Source organism: Carassius gibelio, chromosome B4 (genome assembly GCF_023724105.1).
Source record: "Carassius gibelio isolate Cgi1373 ecotype wild population from Czech Republic chromosome B4, carGib1.2-hapl.c, whole genome shotgun sequence".
In the NCBI taxonomy this organism is placed as follows: domain Eukaryota; kingdom Metazoa; phylum Chordata; class Actinopteri; order Cypriniformes; family Cyprinidae; genus Carassius; species Carassius gibelio.
Window position 1 is genome coordinate 15,736,776 of NC_068399.1, and position 11,324 is coordinate 15,748,099.

An 11,324-nucleotide genomic window follows, 5' to 3' on the forward strand; every position below is an offset into this window, starting at 1 on the left:
AAAAAAAAAATGTAAAATGTTGTATAGGCATATTAAAATTAATCTGAGGGATGTTATATAAAATTGAAGTAATTGCTGCTGAATATTCAGCTTTGCCATCACAGGAATAAATTACATTTTATATACAACGACAGAAAATTTAAAAATGCAGCCTTTGTGAGAACAAGAGACTTCAAAACATTTAAAAAAATCAAGGCAACCCCAAACTTTTGAACGTGCTGTATATAAACAATCATTCATCAACAATCAGAAAAGTTCTTTATGATAAATGTACATTTCATAGCAACCACGGACCAAGTGAAAAAGCATTTTTTGGTTTTAATATTTGTTGTCTATATTGCAGAAAAACTACTGAATATTGCAATTTTTTTCATAGGTTTGCCATAATGCAGTCTCCACACTCCAAGGAACCACCAGACTGAGACGTTCAGCATGTTTACAACGATGATAACAATCACAGGATGACATTCCGAAAAGCACTCCACAATATTCCAACCCTTTAAGCCGAACACTGATTCATATCTCATAAGCAGACTTGAGACACCATGTATCCTGCGATGTACAAATCTGAACTGAGGCGCCCCAGAGAGCACTATATCTGTACTCAGCAGATAAATAGCTCCCAAAATGAAATTCTGTCTCCCCCTCATATCTTTCCAAACTTATATGCAATACAATGGCTGTTCATAGTTACTAAGGGTGGTTTGAGGGTGAGTGACAACTGATTTCAGTGAACGGTTCATTTAAAGTTGTCATGTTTGTCAGTGGGAATGAATATGGCAGCGTTCACAAGTGGATATATACCAGCAATCACGCAGTTCCCCCTTGGACATGATGCTCCAACCCTCCATTAGACAACTGCCCTATAAACACAGCTGTCAAAGCCCAGACGAGAGCACAACAAAGACTGACAGAGGAAATGAGGGCAATTTGTGTTTTATTTAGCATCAGGCAGGAAATTCAGATCAAGGAGTCTTCATAAAAACTTGAAAAATCGTGAAGAAAGATGTTCTGATAGTCTGTCGGAAAAAGATCTCCGGCTGACATGACAAGTTCTGTAAACAGTCAGCTGCTATTCATTGTTTTGATGTGGTTTTATTTGCGTACAAGAGATCCCGCAGTGGGAATAAGCCGCATGCTGGTCTGTTTAACCAGGGCTGATGACTCCTCCATGCCTCATGCGGAAAGTGGGTGTCCACACTCAGCGGTACACAAAAATAGATTAAAAGGATTGTGTAAGCGCCGGCAGATCTGCAAGTAACCACGGAAACAAGGCACCGAGAGGTGGAGCAGGGGCCATGCTGAAGGGCAGGTCGAGAGTCAGAGCTTTCTAGCCATTTATAACACTTAGCGGCCATGGGGCATAAATTAAATGTCAAATCATCCGCTAATGAGAATCGGTTAATGAGTCGGAAGTACAAGTGATGTTAATTTACTGGAACTTCTGTGCTGGATTATAGGCATCAGAGATGTTTGGTGTAAAGTGGGCACTGTCGCATTACAGAGAACTGAATTTAACTCTGTGTGAAGGACTCAAACTCCACAGGAGAGTGTTTAAAGCTGCTAATTTGGCAATCAGTGACTGTGAAAAAAAAAAAAAAAAAAACGTTAGAGTTTTGTAACTTTCAGTTTGTCTATTATCTTTAAAGGGATAGTTCACCCAAATGTGTTTGGCCTACACCACTGAAATAAGCAACATTATATAACCGCAAACCACCAAGACTCGTCCAACTAGGACGTGTTCTTCGATCAACATCTTTCCAAGTCTTCCGCTTCTTGTTCTCAATCCATGTGTGTGCACGTACACACACTGCATAATAGCTGTTAAAATAAGGTGTATAATATATTAGTGAACAAAGGATAACCTTGACATATTATTGCGCTGACCTAGATCAGACTTACTGATAGAGGGCAACCGTATAAAAACCATTTACAGGATTATTCACACCACAGTGTCAGAATGACTCATACAGTGTCAATTCACTCCTCTCAGCGCTTTTGTGATTTGGTTCCACTTAACGTAAGATGCAAAAGCTTTTCATCTCGCTCCTCTTGTTTCCCTCCTTTCCTCTCCCCTGTGGTGGAACTGTGGTGCAGTGTGTATTAGTAACTAATACAAGTGTATTGTATTAGTAACATTATGGCTCTAAACGATGATAACTTTTAAATAGAATACTATACATAGTGACTAGTCACCTAATTGTAATGTAGAAACTTTGATTTCCTGTGAAGCTGCTTTGCAACAGTGTGTATTGTGAAAAGCGCTATACAAATCAATGCGAATTACAGTTAACTGAATTTCTGCGAGATGCAGTGGTCTTGTGTTACAACTTAAAGCTGTCAGAAAACTCCGAGCTTTAATTACAAGTTCTGTGAGGTTGGGAGTGCTTTTTGCAAGTTAGAGTCTTGTAATTATGGTAATTCAGACATGGTGTGAACGCACATATAGAGGGTGGGAGTATTCTATACATACAGAATGTTTTTTCATGTAACACAGTATGAATTTGAGTCTGTAAAATAATAAGAATAGTACGCTAGCCCATTCTAGCATTTACAGAAGGGTTAGCGTGTTATCTTGGTTTTACTTTGACACTCTGCTGCTCTGAGAAGAACAGTGAAGAGAAAAGAGTAAATATGAAGAGTAAAGTAGAGGCCGAAAAAAAAAGCATTACAATGTAGCAGATGAGAAAAAGCCTGGGACAGTTTATTCTATATAAGAGAACCAAACCAGAGTTAAAATCTCATTTATGAGAGTTAACCCTGCTGCTGCTGGAATAACACACCTTTTCTCCATTCCCCAAAATATCTAACTGCCTTAATTCGTTTCGTATCATTCATTTACTCATGCTCTCTCTCTGGCCATGGGCACAGAAATGTGTGCTTTTGATTTTGCTGTCGTTTTAAATTGAATCATCTGATGCTTTTTTTAAAACCATAAACTACTTTGCAGTTTATGAAGGTATAGCAAAGTAAATCATGTATTTAGTCATGCCATAAGTGTTATTGGAATACATTTCTAGCAGCATCTCTCACCCTCTATCTTTAAAATACACCATACTCTGTAATTAACTCTGTGTCTGTTCAACAGACCTCGTTTTCTCATTAGTCTGAGTCTGAAAGGTTTGGACGGCTTAGTCACATTAAAATACTAACAACAGACTGTTTTATTGATCCTGGGTCACATTGATCTAGTCGCCTTGCTTAATAGTTTGTCATAAACGTGTCTATATCTACTAAAATATGTACTCTGATTTCATTTAATGTGCACATATAGACACATATATTTGCAGACAACCAAGTGGAAATTATGCATGAATCTTGTTCAGGCAACAGCCAGCAGTCCTCTGGGATTTACTGCAACATAAAAAAATAAAAAATAAAACAAAAAAAAAAACTTATATTAGCTTCTCAAATACTGGCAAAGTGCATCACTGATAGGATGACTTTTATTTTGTTTATTTATTTTATTTTTTTATGTGTAGCCGAGTGCATTAATCATAGATGATGAAAGGGAAAAAAATACCTTTTATTTTTCAAAGTTATCATGTCTAATCAGATATGTTTAATATTAATGTTTACACCATTTACGCACTTATTAAATTTGATATGAATGGTTTCATTCTGTTCTGTGTGATTACCAAGCACTGATTGGAACAGTGGGTTCACTCAAAAAGTCGTTAGGGTAAATTATTAATAATTCATTTCCACAAGTCGTTTCTTTCTTTATAAATTCAACCAAATTCGATGTGCTCTGGAAATTCTTATCGATTTGGTCACACTTTATTTTAAGGTCCAATTATTGCTAGCAACAAACCATTAACAACAACTTTTGCTTCAGTAAACTCCTAATTTGCTGCTAATTGATAGTTAGTAAGGTATTTGTTAAGTTTAGATATTGGATAGGATTAGGGATGTAGAATATGCTCATGCAGAATAAATGCAATATGTTAATAATAAGCATGCTAATAATCTACTGAATTGGTCCCTATACTAAAGTTTTTTACATTTACCTGACGGCATCTGTTGAAATAAATTTTAAATATATTGCAGTATATTGCACTGTGCACTAGCACCTGAAACAGACAGTAAACAGACACAAGTGTGAGCTTTAGCAGGGTCTCCGTGTCACTGTTCTGCTATAATGGACAGGAATCGGACCATAACTATGCTTCATTAAACACATTCACATTGATTTGTCAGGTAGTTAACAGCTGTGAGGAGGTCCTGGGAATAAGAGACATCAGCAGGAGTCATGTTATGTAAGAATGTGTGGTGAATAGGGTCAATATTGCCCTTAACTAGTGCTAAGTCTTAAGCAAACTGCTGCTCTGAGCACATCTTTTCAATTTCTACTTGTGCTAACCATGATATTCATTTAGGTGGAAAAGGACAAAGAGGGAAAATCAATGTTAGGATGTGTAAGAGAGAAAACATGAAGAACCATTAAAACTGGGAGAGACAGTTTATTGGGAGTTAAAGCAAGATTAGAGGCAATTTTGAAGTCCAATAAGACAAGAATAGATCACAATGTAATCAATACATACTGTAATTATACTCCTCCACAAGCTGTCTCTCTCAAATACACACACATGACAGCACTTGACAATGCGAAAACATCATCATAATAATTTGTTATATAATTGCTGATCTTAAAATCAATTTGTGCTCACCCTGCCGACCATAGAAAAAGTTCACCTGAAACTGCTTTAAACTTGCTCGATATGAAGCACATCTTTGCATTTCACTCAATGTTCACTCAACAACAAAAAGCAATTACTTTCCAAATCACACACCAATCATACCACAAGCTGAGCACATAAACATAATAAATTATCCACATTTACCAATTACATCACTTATGATTAGATGTAAAATCCACCAAATTAATGTAAAAATCCACCACTCAGACATGTACAGTTTTTTACAAGTACCTCTTGCTGCACATCTCAAAAGATCCAGATTAAAACACATGAAAAATGCCAGTTTTTGGACTTAGAAGGTCCTTAAATCCTCCATAAGAGACAGGGGACCCTGATAAGAGCAACAGAATAAAATAAATATTTCTTTGCACTCAGCAATTGTTTTTTTCTTATTTCTATAGTCATTGCATTTAGCCACTGTGTATTTCTTATAATGCTGAAGACTTGAATAAATACGAGTTCATCAAGGTTTAAATATTGAATATTTATTTTAGCCGGATTGTGTTAATTCAATTCTGATTTCATGTTTTGTATTTGATATGCTACACTGAAGCAAAATCGATTTCTTTATTTGACACAATTCAAACACTGGCTCCCCTGAAGCGTTAAAGAGACCAAATGTAGTTAAATGCTTTGTGCTCAATATGTGAGCAAGACAGGAAGTAATCAGGAATAATATGCTTCTGGTGCAGGTGTGTTTTATTCGAAATTATTGCATACCATTCTCTTGGCGCCCTCATAGATTAAGCACAAATCATGTCAGTCACACAATCAAAAGCGAGTCTAAATATGTGAAGTTGAGCCTGCTTGAAGTGAAATTAAACAGCTTATTTCCTTCCTCAAGAGAAGAAGGAAAGGGCAATTTTCCAGTGGCCAAATCCAGAATAATATTTCCCGCTTCATAGGTTGCGCTCAGGAAAGTGACTGAAATCTTTGAGGTGCTCCTGTCACACTAAGATGCCCTTAAATTCTGATGGAGGGCATATTTCATCAAAAGAACTGCCGTTCAGAGAGAGATATTCCTGACATGTGTGCCCACAGTCTTATTTAATTGTGCTTCCAGCGCTGAGGGAAAGGTCAGTGGATCAGAACAATGGCTGAGTGGCCACTAAACCAAATCAAACCAAGTGAGGAAATTGGCCTTTACAAAGACAAAAGACAGGAGATAGCGGCAGACAGGAGAGGGTAGAAGAAGTGACGACAAATAAATAAAAAAGAAAATTAAATTAAATTAAAAGACAGGAAAACAAAGAGAGCTGAGCAAAAGACAGAGAAAGAATTCTTCTAAATGAAGAATGTACACACACACACACACACACACACACAAAAGCCATAAAATCAATATACAGTAGTGGTAATAATTGTTGTTGTTGGTGTTGTGGTTTTTGTATAATTAAAAATGTTTTTTGAAAATTATAATGAAAATCAATTGTTATTATTATAATCGGTATACATATTATTTATAATTATACAATTATTATTTAATTATAATAATGGTTGTATGATGAAAAAGGGATTTATAAAATAAAATATATAAAATAAAATTTTTAATAATTTAATTTTTTAATAATTATTATTATTGGTGGTGGTGGTGGTGGTAATGGTCTTTTTTGTATAATTAAAAAGTTTTTAGAAAATAATTATTATTATTATAAATATCAGAATATTATTATTATTACAAAAACAAAAAAAATAATTATAATAATTGTTGTTATTTGAATAAAAGTGATTTATAAAATAAAATATATAAAATATAAATATATAAAATAAAACGTTGTTGTTGTTGTTATTATTATTAATTATAATAAGAATGAAAAACAAATTGTTGTAGTCGTCTTTGTATGATTAACAAATACTTTTACAAATAATTTGTTGCTATGCTGTTATCATTAGCCTACAAGTGTTATTTATAATTGCTATTTATTTATATTGGTGATATATATAAATAGTTTAGTTGTTGTGGATGCATCAACATACATAGCAATAGTTTCAGTTACCAGTGATAATGGATTATTTTTTCTTTTGAGAAGTGAGCTGTGATTAATTCATTTTATCTGTAACATTGTCCAATAATAATGTTTTACTGAGATTCAGGATACAGTATTGGGCTGGTTTTGTGATCTCAATATGGCAGTGTCTCCTTGAAAAAGAAGAAGAACAAGAACAAAAAGAAGTACTATCAATTGTAAAAGAAAAAAAAACATACTTCGTGCACCCTTACTCGTATTTTATTCCTGGTGCCCTCTGGTGGTAAAAATATAAGCGCACGTCAGAGAGAATTCAATCAATATGAACCTGTCAATCACAAAGATAAAGAGTCTCACCTCAATCATATAAAAATTATTCCTCTTCACACCAACTCCCACGACCCCTACCACATATATTAAAATAATCTCACATAAACCATAAACCCTACTCAAACAAGTAATACCACAGAACAATCCTTCTCAGAGAGACGAAAATATTGTGTTTAGTTCTCTGTGCCGTGAACTCGCTCTAGTTGCATGGCAACAGGTTCTATATGGCATAACAAACTTGTTATGAGAGGAATAAAAGCAGCACTGCATACACGATGAACTGTATAAACAGAGGATCAGCATAGTAGCCTACAGCTAATCCAACGCTGAATCACTGAGCGGCTCTTTCATTCAGAGGCTTGATCACATTTATGACGCTGGAATAAATGACACTTGATTTTCATTATGTAAGAGGAAAAGCAGCCTTGAAGGTTATGCGTGCTGTGTTTTAACGTTAAGCTGTTTATTTATTTAGAGACTGTTGGTCTGTTGGGGCTATTTGTCCAACCAACTGCACACTTGTTGAAGGGTAACCTAAGATCAGTGTTGGTGCCCCCCCCCCCCCCCCCCCCCGTATTATAACAGCCCCTAACACTAACTCCCACAGAAAACTTTCTGTAAATCAGTGACCGAAACATGGGCGGAGTTTGGGGGGGATAAGGGGGGGGATAAGGGGGACACTCCCCCCCCCAGACCAGTCTTGTGATTTGAAAAATATAAATAAATACAGAATTCATATTTTCAAATTTTATTTGTCCTATCTTATAATTTTTGTGGATATAATGAGTAAGTTTAGAATTAATTATTTTTAATTACTATATTGAAAAAGAAGCTTATTTTGGTGGACTTCAAAGTATCGTGGTAAGTTACGTGAGTGGACTTCTCGTTCTGTTCCCTCTTTAGTCTACATGCTAAATAAACAAAATGGACATTCGTTGTTTTTTTTAAATAAACCCACTAGTAAAAGTGTGGAGTTTTCTAACTCTGGCACTTCAACCATCAATTCCACTGCTCTGACTCAGCAACCGAGGCCGGTGTAGCAGTCGATTCTGTTCCCCTCTGAATGTCTGTTTCCCCTCGGGTTGCCAGGTCCGTGTAATAAACCCAACCAAATAGTTAATCAAACATTTTCCCAAAGTAGCCTAAATTCCACGGATTTGGAAACATACAAATACACCAAACACACCTGGATTTAAGGAAAGCAAAAAGGGACAAATTTTTCTTGTTACACTGCAGCATAGTAAAATGATTCTCACACTCCCGTTTATGTTCTTTTTTTTATTATTCATTTTGCAGTTGTTCCGTTATTTTTGTCTTATGTTTTTACATTTCAAGTTGAAAAACCTCTCGTCTTAAATTTATTTTCAAGTTTAAGATTTACGGCGGTATTTTGAACTATTTGACTTGCCGTACATCCAGTCACGCTTCTTGCGCACGCTAGTTCTGATCGTACGTATAGTAACCAAGGGGCAAGGAACTCGACCGGAAGTTGAAGTCGGGTGGGGGCTGCCATCTTTTAGCAGAACTTCACTTGCGTTAGCATTCCCATTGACTCCCATTCATTTTGGCGTCACTTTGACAGCGAATAACTTTACATCTGAGGCGTTTAAAGGCGTTTAAAGAATAGAAAGTTTGTCCATTATTTATTTCTAAAGATACACAACAATATATAAAGGGCTCCATTACCTTCTATGTTACATTATGGCCCCGTATAAACAGTTTTTGTAAAAAATAGGCTAACGATTGCGTCATAACCACTCGGCTCTCTGTCGCATTACCGTACAGACAGGTGGAGAAGCTCGCAGGCAATTAACTTAATATGGCGTACTGGCGTTACATTTTAAAATACTATACAAAATGATTAATCAGAATACTTACTCCTGCTCGCTCACGACAAAGAACTCCCCGCTCAAGCTCGCCGTCTCTGCAAGATTAACGATGGCAGTTTGCACGCACAGCCACTTAGAAGATTTACATCTGTCAGACAGGTTGCTGACGTCGTCAAGCTTCATTTGAGTCTGCGCGTCAGAAACGGAAGTGCTAAAAAACGCTAAAACTGGGCTTCATTCGTCTCAATTGAGTTCCAATGGGGTCGCTGTGTCCATTTCTTTTACTGTCTATGATAGTAACTCGGCAACTACGCAAGAATTGTAGTATGTTTGCGTAAAGGGAAACAGACATTCCGAGGGGAACAGAATCGACTGCTACACCGCATCTGCTGGTAGGTGCCCCCCCACGCACAAAAGTGAAACTCCGCCTATGGAGCAAAAGCCCAGTTTATAGAAGGATACAAACTCATCAGGAGAGGAAAGAAGTGACAAAGACAACTCCTGATGGTGGACCCCAGACAGTAGAATTCATTTTTATTTACAAACACATGTAATACGCTTTTTAGTTATGTCATTTGAATTTATATATTTAATATATATTATTCATTTGCTTTAAATTTGTTCATATTTCTGCACATTTTATATATAAAATGTGTACACCGTTGGTAAACTTTACTTTAAAGGGGTCATAGGATGTGATTTAAATTTTTCCTTTCTCTTTGGAGTGTTACGAGCTCTTGGTGCATAAAGAAGATCTGTAAAGTTGCAAAGACTAAAGTCTCAAATCCAAAAAGATATTCTTTATCAAAGTTAAGAGTCAACCACATGCTCTTAAAACACCTGGTTTAAACACGCCCCCACATGTCTACATCACGATGTGGGAAGATTTGCATAACACCGCCCAAATGTTCACACAAAGAATGTTTTACTAATGGATTTATATTTGGAAACTATAAAAATACTATTATAGCAATTTTAAAATGTTTGTTTTGTTCTGTATTGAAGTATGAAGTGGCAAAAGTTTTCAACTCAGCAGATCTACTTGAATCACACAGATATTTTGAATTCAAAATGGCAATTTTCGGCGAAAGGCTAGTATGTATACTTGTTCTCAGTTTCTCTCAAATGTAAATCAAACATCGCAAATGTGTTTAACTACTGTTTTTGTATTTAAAACACAACTGAACACAATTAATTTGTATTTAATGTAATTAAAATAATTGCCATTTTGGTAATTTCATGACTCAACTGATGATGCATGGTTGTAGATAAGGATGAAGTGATATATTGTGTGCTCCTCATAGTCGTGTACAGTTGAAGAGCGTGCGTTGTGAGCACAGTACACGACTGACAGGACAGGAAACAACATCTAATCAGACCGCAGTTCACTGTTGTTCTACTGAAGTTACTTGGCACCTGTACATTTTCCACTAGTGTTTGACTAGTGCCTGGTGGTGAGGGAAAGCTGTAGTGGAGCTTTCCCTCACCACCACGGGGTGGAGGATTAGTTTCAACAAAGTATTTTCATTGTTAGCTCATAAGAACGAATTTACTGAAGTTAATGAATGTCAACAAATGGAGCATTATTGCAAGGTGTTGCCAATGAAATATAAATATTAGATGAAAAACTTAAACTTAAAAAAAAATTCCCTAAGTTTTCCTAAATAATAAAAATGACAAAAGCACATAGCTTAAATATCCAAAACATAAGCTAAAATTAAAATTAAAATATTCAAATAAATTCAAAACATCATGCTGTAATATAGCACATAAATAATACTAGACCAGCAAAATCAAGTAAACACCATTCCAGTCTGGGATCGATTTTTATTTATTTATTTATTTGGAAGATTTTTCTGAGTTTATGCACATCAAAAAAAAAACTTGGCCTATATGCATGCAGATAGCAATGCTGTGCGTATTATTCAATATTTCAATGCATATGTGACTGAAAATGACTTAAAACAAGAATTTCATAAGCGCATATCCTTGAAAGTAGCCTATACACTAGCTTGTGAGCAAGTGTATATTGAGCTCTCTCCTCACGAGGACGTGTACATCTGTCAACTCTAGCAGGAGCTCCAGAGGTGAACTAAGTCTAAGAGCCCTCAATTCCCAAACAAACAAGAAAATCTCCAGTGGCCCCTGCCGCCCTGCAAATCATCTCTGGATAACGTGCCTAAGAGGTGCCGAAGCTGACAGGGAAGGACATGGATCAGAAAGCAGCAATGGAGGATAATTAACTCCTCTGTGAGCCCCGCCGATCGATGCAAACATGCCTCTGATTGATTCCAAGGCTACGAGAGCAGAAACTGAAGGGTTTTTGCTTTGAATTTGCACATCCCTTGAGCTCCCACAGGTGCGCTACCTAGGACCAGCTATGAGAAGTGAATGTCAAAGTGTCTAATCCACAGTGGTGTGCAATCATTGCAAGAAGTCTAAGCCAATTATCTCCCCTCATACGGGGCGTTAAGGAGTGGTCCCACTGAAAGCAGATC